Consider the following 15,535-nt stretch of genomic DNA (forward strand, 5'->3'; position numbering starts at 1 on the left):
TTCCCTACTCACTTCCCCACTCACTTCCCAGTTAGCCACTCACTTCCCCCCAGGACCTGAATGAAGGTCCTGGGCCTGAACAGGGCTGGGGGACTGTTGTAGTGGGCTCACTGGTGCCCCTAGTCCCGCTTCCAGGACCAGACGTGCCTCCCACAGGGCTGCGCAGCAACCTCCACAGGTGTCTCGGAGACCCCCTCAGGGTCCTGCTGTGGACCAGGATTGCGAAGGTCACCTGAGGAAGAGAGTTGGGATGTGGGACAAGAGGATCAGAAGAATAAAGAGACACGACCCCGTGATCTTTGTTAAAAAGCCTCTTTCCACGTGGGCCTGCAGGTGCTGTTCTGCAGGCAGCAGTAGGGAGAATAGAGGCAGGAGACTGGTCAGACAGCACGGCCGGGCCCAGGCCACCTTGGGTGAGAGTCCAAAGATTTTACTGAATCTTGATGCTGAGGGTTGAGTCTCCAGGGAGCGTTAGTGGAGATGGTGCGTTACTAGGCACACACATGTGAAATGTGCCTCTGACAGAAACAGGGAAACAAAGTGAGAGTCGAAGGTGGACAAGGCCAGAGGAGGGTGCTACATGGCGGGTGGGCAGTGATGAGGATTCCTCTGGCAGGAATAGGGGACAGGTGGGACATGTGCAGACTGAGGAGATGCTGCTCACTGGGGACCTGGCTTCCCAGCTTCGGTGTTAGTAGGAGCATCCCCTCCACTGGGTCCAATTGCCTTGAGCACCAGGAGCACAGGTGTTCCCTGCATGAACGTGGCACCATCTACACACCTGGGACAGCCTGGACAAAGGAGCCTCTTGGCATATGTTTGCTGAATGAAAGCCTGAGCTCCTGTGAATCAGAAGTGCAGGAAAGGGGCAGATTGGAGGCAAAGATTAGGATTCCTGCTTGATAAACATTAGAGTATGTGGGTCAGAGTTTATCCTGGAGGATATGAGAGTAGAAGGTTGTGACCTTGAGTCAAGATGGAGAGACAGGTGTAAATCTCAGTGCTCTGAAGTAGGAAAGACTAGAGAGAAGTACAGTGGATGAGGATTCCTCTGGGTTCCATGGTTTGGGGGGGACAGCAGACAAGGGCATGATGAGCCTCCAGGAACTGAGGAGAGAAACCCCAGGGAGCAGGGACAGAGCAGATTCTGGGCAGGGACAACCTGCACCAGCAAATCACCTACAGAGTGTGGTCAGGCTTGCGAATGTCACTAAATACGCCACTTAACAGAGAGCCTGGGAGGTGCCACTAGTCACCACATCCTCACGGTAGAGACCACATGGCACACGAAGTTCATCTTCTCCTCCCCTGGTAGAAACATTCCTGATGGCAGAATGATGGTCTTGGGCTCCTTGTCCACATGAGAGACGTCAGGAGAGTTGGCTCTGCTCGGGGGGAAGGCGGGGGACTCTCCTGGTGACTGACTGAGCGTGTCTGTCCATCTGGACTCTGCTCTCAGCGCGTGTGTCATAGTTTGAGCTGGGACAGTGTGTGCAGTGGTGAGTGGGACATTCTTTAAGATTTTTTAACTTGAAGAGTTTCCGCAAAAATGTACAGTTTCCAGCCTCTGTCTGTGAATGTGTGCGTCTGCCTCAGTTTTATCAGATGCTCCAAGTTGTCAGGTATGTGTTGTCATCATGAATCCAGGTGAGGCCCCTCAGAGAGAGGTGAAGCCTCCTTAGACAGAGGAGCAGGTTTGCCTGTTTGAGGGTGGGGAAGACAGGAGCTAGGGAGAAGGGAGGAGCCATCAGTCTGCTGTTCTGTTTCCCACTCTGTCTCTAGTGAATTCTCTCACCCTTCACACCTCTATCCCATGCCAAGCTCTTGTATGCATTAATAAATAAATCTTTAAAAAATAAAGAAAGAAAGAATAGAAATGTGGTAAGAAATTATTTACAGCATAAACCATTTACGTGATCCCTAGAACACAGTTCATGTTGACAGAAATATGCAGAAAAGCACAACACAGAGGGCCTCCCTGGTGGCACAAGGGGTTAAGACGCAACCTATGAAGCTGTCCGCAGCCACTGCAGCACAAGTTCAATCCCGGGCTAGGGGGAGACCCACATGGTGCAACAGACCTCTCCTGACTCACCTGATTCTCCCCTCAGCAATATCCTTCAGTACATCTGCCTGTTCTGTTTCCTAATCTGTCTCTGGTGAATCCTCTCACCCCACACCTCTGACCTGTATCCCACTTCTTGGATGCATAAATAAATATATATTTTTTAGAAGTACTACATTGCTTTCTGGTAAAGTTCAGCCTACCAAAGCTACTTAGTTTTCATAAGCTAATAAATCATATAAGTCAATAAGTTGGCTTTTCTGTAAAATTCCCCAATTACACCACTTCCTTTAAGACTGCCTAGAATCCTTCATACTAGCTTAACTCTCCCATCATCCAGGACACATGACTAGTGGCTTATGAGTATCTTTGGATTATTCTACACTGTGTTCTGGAGTCACCAGCGTCTTAAGTGTGTGTATGTATTTATATGGACTACTCTGTAAAATCAAAGCATAAGGTCGTTAATTAAACACTGAATAACAATATCTAGGAATCAGACCATGCTGCTGACTAGAGTGGAGGACCTCATAGTGGCTGACACCAGTTGGCCTTTCAGGGATTTTCGCAAGAGGAGTGTTGCCATGAGAGCAGCAGAGGGCGCTGTGGGTGGTGCTGTGGGCCCCACAAACAAATCAGCGAGGACCTATCACTCACAAGAGCTGAGCCTGGGGACTGGTTCCTGTGCTCCCAGATGGGGATTCAGGTATGGGGGCTCCTGACTTGGCCCAGTTTCTTGAGAAGGGAACTTTGTGAGGTTTCAACAAGTTTTTCCTCTCAGAGCTCTCCGAAGGGGTGAAACAAACCTCCCTCTTCCTCAGTGTGGGGTGTGATCTTAGCTCCACCATCAGGGTTCAGGGAGGGGTTGGGCAGTCCCTAGATGTAATCATTTGCATGCACAGCTTCTCCTGTGCCAGAGGGTGGGAAAGAAAAGAGACCTGAGGCAGTCCATCCCCATCCCCATGTGGGTCTCTGGGGCTGTGAGACCATGGCCTGGACGCCTCTCCTTCTCGTCATCCTCTCTCACTGTACAGGTGCCTGAATTTGGGGCCAGGGTATGGGCCCTCAGAACATGCTTGGGACCCTGGTAAATCCTCTTGTCTCTAGAGCCCAGCATCACCATCATGTGTCTGGCCTCCTTCCAGGATCCTGGGCCCAGTCTGTGCTGACTCAGCCACAAAGTGTCTGGGATCCTAGGCCAGAGGGTCACCATGTCGTATACTAGAATCAGCTCCAACATTGGGGGTTATGGTGTGGGCTGGTTCCAACAGAAAACAGGAACAGCCCCCAAAAGCCTGATCTATCAGAATAAGGGAGGATCCTCAGGGGTTGTTGATGGATCTTCGGGTTCCAGGTCGGGCAGCTCAGCCACCCTGACCATCACTGGTCTCCAGCCTGAGGACGAGGCTGATTATCTCTGCTCAGTTGGGACAGCAGTCTGAGTGGTCACACAAGCTCCAGGCCTGTGGGGAAGTGAGACACAAAATCCCTTTCTCTTCTGCCAAGAGCAGGAATCCCCGAAGCTGCTGCTGTGTCTCAGCCTGGGCCTCTGCTTGATCTCTGCAGCTGTCCTGGCCCAGACTCCTGCAGGGTACCTCCTTCATCTCTCCCTTCCAAGAGGTCTGGGCTCCATCCTCACATCCTGCCCCCTTCATGGGGACCTGAGACTTAGTTCCCAGATTTCCAGGCCCCTGGGCAGGGGTAGTGACAAGTGGGTGCGGAGCAGCAAAGGATGAGGAATAGCCTTTTCATTTTCTTTTTTTTTTTTAACATTTATCATTTTTTACATTTTTTAGTCCATATTTGCTTCCCCCCAACCCCTCAGATTGAGTCCCCATAGAATCTCCTTCCCCAAGGCACCCGTGCACCATCACCACAGTCCCCTGTGCTCCTCCCTCCCTCCCTCTCACCCCTCTCCCTTCTCCTAACCTGCAGGATGTCTCTGATTATAATTGTCTTTTTTGCTTTGTTGTGTTTTGTACTATTATTATTTTTCCTACACTAATGTCTTATTTGGTTCCCCTATATTCCTGTCATAAGTGAAACCATCCGATATTTTTCTTTTTCCTTCTGGCTCATTTCACTGAGTATAATTCCCTCTAGCTCCATCCATGTTGCTGGGAATAGCATGAGTTTATCTTTTTTGATTGCTGAGTAATATTCCATTGTGTGTGTATACCACATCTTCTTGATCCAGTCATCTATCTTTGGGCATTTGGGTTGTTTCCAGGTTTTATCTATTGTAAATAGTGCTGCAGTAAACATAGGTGTACAGGTGCTCTTTTGAATCACTGAGAACAGTCTCTTGTAAATACCTTCTCCCTGTACTGCTAAAGGACCCACACAGCCCACCAGGGGTGAACCAGACAGGGGGTGGGCATGAAAGGGCCTTGGTGGAAAGTGGGGTGAGAGAGGAGGAGCTCTTCCTGCTTCCCCAGCAACAAGACTGTGCTGTCTCCGTCCTCTGTCCTTCTGCTGAGCAGAAAGCAGGACCAATTCTCCCTCAGGACAGTTTTCAGGGCCCACCCTCCACTATGTAAACTAGTGAAGGAGTGTCAGGGAACCCTGCATCTGAGGTTGACTCTGTATGGAGCCAGGGCTGAGGGGAGGGAGGAGAGGTGCAACCTAGTGCAGGCCCAGGCAGGGCATCCTCTCTCTCCTTCTGCCCTCCTCCCCCCACAATTTGTGAGGAGGGACCAGTGGAAAAGGCAATGCTTGGGCAGGGCTGCCTGTCTCAGGGCAAGCACTCAATTTCAGACAAGGTGCAAAGTGCAGCAGGGCCAGCAGGGGACAGTGTGGGGCTGAGTGAAGCCCAGGTGGTGAGAACCCAGCTGTGACCCAGCACCTGGGGCTTAGTGCTGCCATGAGCTCAGTGTTCCCAGGGCCTGGCAGCTCCTTCCCACAAAGCCCAAATGTCAACAGCTCCCAGGAACATCCCCCAGAAGCCTGATAATTGGAATAATGAACTACCCTCAGGGGTCCCTGATGGATTCACTGGCTCCAGGTCTGCAGCTCAGGCACCCTGACCATCACTGGGCTCCGCCTGAGGACGAGGCTGATTATTACTGCCAGTCCTATGACTACAGTCTGAGTGGTCCCACCGTGCTCCAGGCCTGTGGGGAAGTGAGACACAAACTCCTTTTCTCTACTGCCGAAAGCAGGCACTCCTTGCAGCTGCTGCAGAGGCTCAGCCTGGGGCTCTGCTTCTTCTCTGCTGCTGTCCTGGCCCAGCCTCCTCCAGGGCACCCCCTTCATCTCTCCCTCCAATGTGGTGTCATCTCCAATGTCACACCCTGCTCTTATCATAGGGACCCAACTCTTCTTTCCCAGATTTTCAGCCCCCTGAGCAGCGGTGGTGAATGGTGAGTAGGGAGCAGCAGAGGATCAAGAATAGCTTCTTCTCCATACCATCTCCCTGTTACTGTTGAAGGGTCCACACAGCCTAACAGGGGTGAACGAGACAAAGGGGTGGAGAGCAAGAAAGGGCCTTGGTGGAAAGTTGGGTGAGAAAGAGCACTTCCTTTTTCCCAAACAATAAAATTGTGCTGGTCTCAGTCCTTTGTTTTGCTGAGCTGAAAACAGGACAAATTCTCCTTGAGGGGAAAGATTTCTGGGCCTACCCTCCACTATGTAAACTAGTGATGGAGTGTGTGGGAGCCCAACATCTGAGGATGCCGCTGTATGGACCAAGGATAAGTGGAGAGATAAGTGGAGGTGAGTAAAAGGCGCAGCCTAGTGCAGGCCCCAGGCAGGGAGTCCTCTTATTCCTTCCCCCCCAGCCCCCAAAATTTTTTGGAGGGGCCATAAGAAAAGGCAATGCTTGGGTAGTGCTGCCTGTATCAGGGCAAGCACTCAATTTCAGACAAGGTGCAAAGTGCAGCAGGGGGCAGTGTGGGGCTGAGTGAAGCCCAGGTGGTGAGAACCCAGCTGTGACCCAGCACCTGGGGCTTAGCTGCTGCCCTGAGCTCAGTGTTCCCAGGGCCTGGCAGCTCCTTCCTGCAAAGCCCAAATGTCAAAATGAGCCACATGAGAAGTTCACCAGTGCCACGGCCTCCCCTAACTCCAGGGCAGAGGGGATTGAGTCTGATCCTCACAGAGGCTGGAGGGAGAGTAAGTGGGATGAAGAGCATGAAGGGTCCCTGCTCCCATCTGTGAGGGACGGGATGAGAGAGATGTGGGTCCCAGTCGGGACATAGTCACACCTTGGGCATCTCCACCAAGGGCTGAAGCCCAGTTCTCTGCTCTCTCTTTACTCACTGCACAGGTGACTGGATTCTGGTGTCAGGCGAAGGTTCTAGGAGAATATTTGGATTTTTCTTCCTCCTTGGTGAGGAACCTGTGTGTGGGCATTGTGCTGAGTCTCCCTCTTTATGAGTCTATGTATCATTGGAATGAATCATACATGGTGCTTGTAATGGGAGAAGTATTGAAGGAAGTCCATGGTAGGCGGGTGAAAGAACTCACCAGAGACAGAGTGGAGGACAGAGAAGGTGGGCTGATTGAAATACACTGTGAAGAGAAGCAGCGGGTGAGATGGGAGAGGTCTGCGGCCAAAGGAGGATTTGAGGGTCTCCTTTATGTTCTGTTTTTGCAGGCTTTCTAACTCAGTGTGCCAGTTTGCAGCAGTTATCTGCTGGGATATCTGGTCTTGGGCCCTGGCCCTTGACACAGAAACAAGTCCTGGTCCAGCTGCTGCATTCCTGGAGCTGGGCTGGCTTTTCTGGTCATGGCGGTCAGTCTTATGGCACCCAAGGCAGCTTCTCCATGCCCTTATCTCTTCAGGCCTCCCAAGCCTGCCTGCTGGGCATGGATGGGGGCTTAGTTTTTAGCCTTAGTAAATTGTACCTTGACAGTGATGGTGCATTAATTTATTAATCTGTTGTTGAAATCTTATTAAAAATGTCTTTCAGACCATTTGCCTCAATATTTAATATTATTGGTCTAAAATCATATGTTTCTGTGTAACTTATTTGCCATGCATACTTATGACTGTATAAGTGCATTCCCAAGAATTTTGGACTTTTATTTTTTGAATGGTACAGGGAAAAAAAACCCACTAAGTAAAAAAAAAAAAATAGGTTAGTGTGATCGCTGAGGTTTTATTAGTGTCTGTGAAATTATCTGCACCTTATGCCATGCTGTGGAATTGTTCCTTAATAATATTTCCAAATTGTTCTACAGAAATTGGTATGTTTATTCATTTTTTCACCCTATAAAACCATAGTTTCCAGGAAAGTGCATTTTATTTTTTTTTAATAGGAACATGTAATTTTCATAATTTCCACATTTTCCCAGTAGTTGGTGTTGTGGGACATATTATTTTGCTACAAAAAGGGAGATTTAAAGACAAATTTGTATAGCGGTAGTTGGAAATTCCTCTTTTTTAATACATGACATATGCAAAATTATCCATTACATAGCTTAAGTATATACTAATGAAGTGATAGCTGTTGGGGCATCATTTAATAGCGTTAAAACTTCGTCTCCGCCCTGAGACTACGACCTTAGTCTTTCCCATCAAAATGGATGAGAAAGGGAAACTGATACAGTGACCATGGGCACCTGGCCACGGGCCCACATGACTAATGGGGGGTATGGAGAATTCTGGGAAATGCAGAAACAGGGAAAAAAGAACCCAGCAGGACACCCCTGTGAGGAAAGCCCCGTGACACCTGACATCCCAGCAGACAGCGGCTGGAAGAGACCAGGTCTTGAAAAAGCCCACAGAAACAGGTTATAAAAAGGAGACCCAAATCCTTCTTCCAGTGCAGATCTCCTGTCTTGCCCCCTGCTCCCTTGCAGGGTTTTTCAATAAATCCAACTTTACTGTTCTGCACTCTGCCTCTGGTGAAATCTTTCACTCACGCACCTCACACCGCAGCCGGATTACACGCCACAATACCATCTTTACTGCATCTTCTCTGGGATGAAAACCTTAAGTTGTTATTCAGGACAGTTTTTACCTCCAACAGATCAAAACTCCATGCGAGAGTGAGAAATTGGCATAACCGTATGTAGCACTGTGGGAGCCACTGTGCTTATGAGTTAAGTCATGATGTGTGAGCAGAGGGGGCATCTGTGAGCTGCAGGAAGTGTGTGCCCCTTCACCAGCAGGGGAGTGTGGACTGCCCCGTGGGACCTGAACATTTGACCTGTGAGTCCTCTCTCAAGGTAACCTGGTACTCCCTGTTGGGGACTCAGCAGCTCTGTCCTCTGTGGCCTGGCACAGTCCCTCAAGCAGGGACCTTTGTTGATGTCAGCAGGTGCTTCCTCCAGGGCTGTCCCAAGGGGTGAAGCAAAAACCCCCCTCTTCTCAGTGTGTGGCCTGAGTTGAGCTCCAGCACCAGGCCCAGGGAAGGGATGGGTAGTCCCTGGATGGAGCCTCATTTGCATGCATAGCCCCTCCTGTGGCAGAGGGTGGAGAAGAAAAGGAGGCCTGGGACAGCCCAGCCTCATGTGGGGCTCAGGGGGCTGTGAGCACCATGGCCTGGACGCCTCTCCTCCTTGTGATTCTCTCTCACTGCACAGGTGGGGAAAACCTCCTGACAGAAGAAGTCTCCTGCTGTTCTCTGTCTTCTATGTCAGATCCCAGGGAAATTTTACCCTGAGTTCTATCCCTCAACTATTCATGTCTGTGTCTGCAGGTTCCCTCTCCCAGCCTGTGCTGACTCAGCCGCCCTCCCTCTCTGCGTCTCCTGGATCATCTGTCAGACTCACCTGCACCCTGAGCAGTGGAGCCCTTGTTGCAGGTTACCACATGAGGTATTTCCAGCAGAAGCCAGGGAGCCCTCCCCAGTTTCTCCTGAGGTATAAATCAGACTCGGATAAGTACCAGGGCCCCGGGGTCCCCAGCCGCTTCTCTGGAGCCAAAGACACTGCGGCCAATGCGGGGCTCCTGCTCATCTCAGGGGTACAGCCTGAGGACGAGGCCGACTACTACTGTGCTACATGGGATGGTAACTCAAAGACTCCACAGTGCTCCAGACCCACGGGGAAGTGAGACAAAAACCTCCCCTTGCTGCCCTGGCCTGGAGCAGTCACCCCTGCTCTCTATACCAGGCCTCAGTCTGGTGACATCTGTTGTCACTTTTTTGGTCTTTGTCCTTGGTCACAAGGATGTGTCTCATCTTCTCGTTACCCTTAGCTAAAAAGCTCATTTCATATCGCATTGGCCGTGTCTATACAGATACAAGACAAACTTGGGCTGCCTTTCCCACAAGGGAGGTGAAGGAGGAGGAAGCAGGAGGTGGAGCCCACCCTCGTCCCCCAGGCCTAGGCCTAGCTCAGAAGTGCGGGTGTCCTGAGACCTGCTGGCCTGTCATGGAGAGCAGCTGCCCCAAGTCCACTCCAGGTGTGGCCTGCAAGAGACAGGATCCTCCTTCCACATCAGAGGCCTCTGGCCTGTGTGTGTGGTGCCAGGGGTGCTGAGCTACGGGGTGTCTCCACAGTGATGTGTGACTGGGTGTGACTCCCTGTGTGCTCTGGGACACTCTGCATTAGGCAACCTGGCCACAGAGGCAGCTGCTGCCTTAGTCACCCTCTTCCTCACCCAGGGCCCTGAGGCTCAGGCTGCATGTCTGAGGGTGGGGGCACTTGGGGTTTAGAAATGCAAATGAAGATCCTTCCACCACAGCAGAGAGAGATCAGAATTCTAGGAACTGTGTCCTCACACTTGTGACTTGTGTTCCCAGGTTGGTTTCAGGAAGCAGCTCTGTGGACATCCTCCCTCAGGCTGGGGTCTTCCCCCTTCCCCTTCTTGGCAGGGGGATTTGGAAAAGGCCTCTGAAGAGCATCTTCAGGCTTCTGATTTAAATGTTTTTTAAATTGAACCAAGGTATACTTTTAAATTTTTGGTAGTTCTAGTGATTTTGATCATGCAATTAAAATAGCAAAGCAGATGGTTACCAGATACGTTATGAGTGAAAAGGTAATAACTAATTTTAATTCCTTTATGTATCAGATGATCATGTGCCAAGTGTATCTGTGAGAGCCTCTCATTATGAACTGATAACATCTCCACTACCCTCTCTCTTATACACGGGTTGACACAGCTTATCCAAAACTAAGCTTTATTTTCTAAGTGATAAGTTGTAATATTCTCTTTTTATTCTAGCTGCTTCTTGGACAGTAATCGTTATTATTTCATGAGTTAAGCGAATGATAGGACTTTTCTAGTCATTTGACATAACAGACCAACTTGCTTTCTTTGCCCTTTTCACATACGTACATTTTCACGATGACTCCATGAAGCAATTGTAATATTTTGAACTGTAATTTCTGGACTTTTAATAGTTGCAAAATTTTCTAAGAAGTTTCCATATGTATAATTTAAATTTTCACCATCGTCGATATTTGTAATTTTAGTCCCGTTCTTCCAGAAGAATAATGAAATGTCGTTGATTTCAAGGGCATTTTTACATTGTACTTCTTCCATGCCCCCATATTAAACATTTTCTTTGTATAGGAGCCGATTTCCTCTATTACATTTATTAGCACGGGGGAGAGCTCCTGTTTAATTTCATTCCTCCCACTTGGTTTAGTTTGGAGTTATAACCCATAGCAATATAAGGAAAATGCATTCTGATATTGAGTAACCAGAATCTTTCCAACAATAATGATGATATTTTTTCAATGCTTATTTATCTCTTGAGTCAAATGTGCCTACAGCATCCTGCATTTGCCAGATGAAAACTGAAGACCCTCTGTTCTTGAGAAATGCCAGTATTTGGTACATATACACGATGGAATATTACTCAGCAACCAAAAAAGATAAACACATGCAGTTTGCCGCAACATGGATGGAGCTAGAAGGGATCATGCTCAGCGAAATAAGTCAGAAAGAAAAAGAAAAATTCCGGATGGTCTCACTCATAGCAGGAATCTAGAAAACCTAAATAAGGGACCAGGAAAAAGATTAATTAATACAAAGTAAATTTCAAAATCAACAAGGAACTATAAACCAGAGACACACTACAGGGAGAAGGGGGGAGGAAAGGAAGGATTAGGGTCAAAATTAGGTGAGGTGAAATTGTTTGGGGAATATAACCAAAATGAAAATGCATACATTGTGCAAAAATGAAAAATGATATAAAAATTATATAACATAAAATATATTAAAAAAAAGAAATGTCACTATTACTAGTAAAGATAGTAGTTTCACCATTGTACACATATTAAATATTTGTTAGGGAACATTTAATCACAGGTTAAGTATAGTATATATCTGTGGCTATAAATATTCAATTCTACTTTAATTGTAAAACCATAAGAAGCAGTAGAATGGGATACTATTGAGTGCTGCACCTCCCCCTGCAGTGACCTTTAGGGCTAATGGCTTTTGCCACGGTCCCTATGTCTGGCTGGGCAAGGAACCAGCCCCCAGGGGGAGCACAGCAAAACTCCCTGAAGACATAGATAAGACAGACTCCAGTCGAAAGATAACGACAACCAGGAGTCACTGCAAGAGCGATGACCACACGGAAACTTATCTTGCTTTCTCAAGGCCCACAAACTTTATTCTGCTACAACTGTCTCTCTAAAATCTTTCCTTTTTCTGGTCATTGGTTGCTAATTAAAAAACATACGTAATTTAATAATTAGGCTAATTCAAATGAAACATTACTAAACACTGTAATAATAGAATTGTTGGTTTAATAATCTTTCTATTATGTGCTTGGCTTGAGTACCTTTGATCTTAACTTCATTATAATATAAATTCACCCATGACAATTAATTATGAGTAAAAATGAGTAGGTAGTAGTAGTGTTGTAGAGCAACCCCGATACAAAACGGGGTGCCTGACTGTGGGTCCTCACCCGCGCGCTTAAAAGGACTTATCAATGCTCTACTGCAGGCACACGTGAAAGGCTAATAGAAGGTTTATTTACAAAGGGAAGGGGAAATGAGGAAATGTACAGCTCTGGGAGAAAAGTGGGAGACAAAGTTTTAAATGAGTCCTACCCGATCCGCCGATCAGGAATCCCAAAATGGCGCTCTGAGAGCTGGCCGCCAGCCAGGAGCGGTGAAGCCGGGAGGCGAGCGATCGCGAGCCAGAGAGAGAGCCCCAGGCCCACGTGTTTGGTTTTTTATATCCAACCTGGCTGCCCAACTCCACCCTCAGGTCCCAGCCACCCTCCCCTTGGTGGTGATGGGATTTGTCTTCCCCAATGTCCTGATGGTTTTAGTCTGGAGTGGGGGTGGAGTCCACAAAGCCTGTATGGGATTAACTCAGGACATCACTTCCCCCTAACAATTCTCCCCTTTCACTTTTTGCCACCATTTCCATGGTGATGAAGATCAAACATATGGATGCTGGGATACAGTCTCAGATGAAAGTTTTCCAGGGTTCCAGTCTGAAAGAAAACGAATCCCTCCAGGTATTGTCCATTGTGGAAAGCAAAAGTCCTCCATTCCTGGAAAAACAGTTCATCAGTCCCAGCCGAAAGAAAACATCTGGAGGCATTAGCCAGAACAAGACAGCAGATATGTCAAAATCACAGGAAAAAAAATGTTAAAATGGTTCAACTTATGCAAAAATGAATTCTCTCAACCTTGATCCCAAACTTTAACAGCATAGCAAAAGTTTACAATTAAGTCTACTTTTAAACCATTTTGCCTATTTTTGCATAAAATCACAGGGCAGAATAACTAAGCAGCAATTTTAGCTGGCTTTGTTGAAATACTCCATATAGGATCAGAGCGAACCATTGGCATCCGGTCGGTGTAGGCTTCAGGTACAAAGTTAGTCTCATCAGACTCCACCTGGGCTTTCCTCTTCTCGAGGGTACCAGGGCATTTTCGTTGGCCGGGTTGTCCAGTCCTGCCAATGGAGGCAAGCTTCCTCACCTTCTTTGGAGGTCTCTGGAACCCTACAAACAAGGCAGACAGGTTCTCCTCTTCTTGGTTCAGCTCTGTTTCAACTTTCTGGAAGAACTCCACACAAAGCCACACAATGAAACTTATGTCCAATTTTTTCAGTTTAAACAAAATCCCTATGGAAGTTATACAAAAACAGACTCTGAGATAAGTAGTAAAAGATTACTACCACTATTTTTATGCTGTGTTGGTATCAAGGGGAGAGAAAATGCAAACACAAGTTAGCTTTGTTGGAAAAAAAATTACAACCTTGCTGCAGATCCTGGTCACCAAAACAAGAAAACTTTGTGGATTTAGAGCAAAATGCAAAAAAATCATCACTATTATTATGTCAAGGAAAACTTAGTAAATATGAGGTGTATTTCCAAGTCTATTCAGTCCTTAGTAGAAAAGTTTTACTCTCAACAGTTCCATCAATAGGAATCTGTTGAGACCTTTTCTCCCTATATTTTCAGAAACAATTTCTGTAGATGTGAAACAATTGAATTATATAATATTACAAGGTGACAATCACCATTGACAATTTACATACATACCAGATACTACTGTTAACATTTTGCACATACCAAAGTTTTACCATTTTCCCAAGTGACAATGCTTCCCTTCCAGTTTTACTTCATTAGGTAAAATCCAAATAGAACAAATTCATCTAATGCCTTTCCCAGGAGGAAAGGGAGAAACTTTGTGGAGTGTCTCAGGAGCTCTACTGAGGTTCCACAAAATTTCCTTGCATCAGCCAAATGACAGGCTACCAAATTTGTACTTGAATTTAGATTTCTGGGAAGCTTTGCCATAAATATCAGAAAAATAACAGAAACAACAATGTTCAATCTCTATGAAGACACCGGCTTAGTTCAGTAGCACAATGTTGACAATCAAACCATAACCTTTAGTTTTTCTCATAACTGGAGACTCTTTTTTTTTTTTTTCAACGTCTATGGGCACCATGTATACCAATTTGTCAATCACTTGAGGTCAAGACAAGGACACAAGGAAAGGACATACAGACATACAACATATAGACACAAAGAGCTCATTAGTTACCATTTATCACGCGTGGGATATCTCATGCAACTGCAGTTTCACTCATTGGCCAAAGTAACAAAAAGAAAGCAGAGAAAAATATCTCAAAGGTAAAAAAAAAGCAGAAAGTTAAAAAAAAATAACAAAATCAAAATCAAGATTAAAAACCTTTCTGTGTAAAAAAAAATAGTGGCAGCATATGCATGATCCTAGATGTTATTTCACGTCTCCTAAACTTTGAAAAGAAGAAGATTGGTTAGAGCATGTTAGTTTTCTCAGGGTTTCTTCAGGAAAAAAAAAATGAGTCCTTGGGTATCCTGCAACAATAACTGGAAAAGAAGTCAGTAACATTCAAGTTTTTGTCTGTTTCTTAAACAAATATCTCAAGTCCTCAATGGGTTCACAAGACCAATGGGACTTCGTCTCTGGGTCAGTTCCTCCTGGGGCTTTCTTAACTCTGGAATGATGTACCCAGGGTTTTATGCCTGCAAGTTTCAGAGAAGTATGTGTGCTCAACAAGACATCATAGGGACCAGTCCATTTTTCTGACAGCTGGTTTTGAGCATCCCCACTCTGCCAAGTCTTCAGTAAGACCTGATCTCCAGGTTTGAAGGGATGCAATGGTTGATCAGGAGGCATAGAGATCCTTGAGGTTGCAAAGTTATGAATCACTGCCAGAACCTCCTGGATGTGTTTCACATATTGTGTGATCCGGCAATCTTGAGCTATTTCCGGACTGGCTTTCAGAACTGAGGCCTGAAAAGGTCTTCCAAACACAATCTCAAAGGGGCTTAATTGTAGCCCACTTCTAGGTGCCACTCTTATGCGGAGGAGGGCAAGGGATAGTACCTGGTCCCAACGAAGTTGTGTTTCTTGGCACAGTTTTGCCAAGGTTTTCTTCAAGGTGTGGTTCATCTTTTCTGTTTGCCCGGAAGACTGCGGTCTCCAAGCAGCATGCAATTTCCAGTTTATCTGTAACGCACTGCTTACTGCATGAGTGACGTCAGAGACAAATGCCGGCCCATTATCACTCTGGATAGAGTCCGGCAACCCAAAGCGAGGGATTATCTCTTTCAGTAGCTGTTTGGCAACCTCGGAAGCTTTTTCCGTCTTTGTGGGAAATGCTTCCACCCATCCCGAAAACGTGTCGACAAAAACCAAGAGATATTTGAAATTGCCTGTTGTTCTAGGCATTTGTGTGAAGTCCACCTGCCAGTCCTCAAAAGGACACTTGCCCCGATATTGAACCCCAATGGCTTTAGGGTGGGAGTCAGTCTTGGGGTTATTCCTGGCACATAATTCACAACCTCTGGTGATCCGTTGTGCTATTTTGTGTAAATACGGGCCCCTCAAATATGGGCGCACTGTTTCTAATAAGGCATCTCTCCCATAGTGAGATCCTTCGTGAAGATGTTTTAGCACCGGATATACCAGGGCCTCCGGGAGGAGTATCATCCCATGGGAGTTTACTCTCCAAGTAGAGCTGGGATCAAACTCAGTAAATCCCCATGCACGAGCTCTCTCCTCATCCCGCTCGGTGTATTCAGGAGCATACTGAGTCAAGTCCACAAG

This window comes from Talpa europaea (genome assembly GCF_964194135.1).
Source record: "Talpa europaea genome assembly, chromosome: 14".
NCBI lineage: Eukaryota > Metazoa > Chordata > Mammalia > Eulipotyphla > Talpidae > Talpa > Talpa europaea.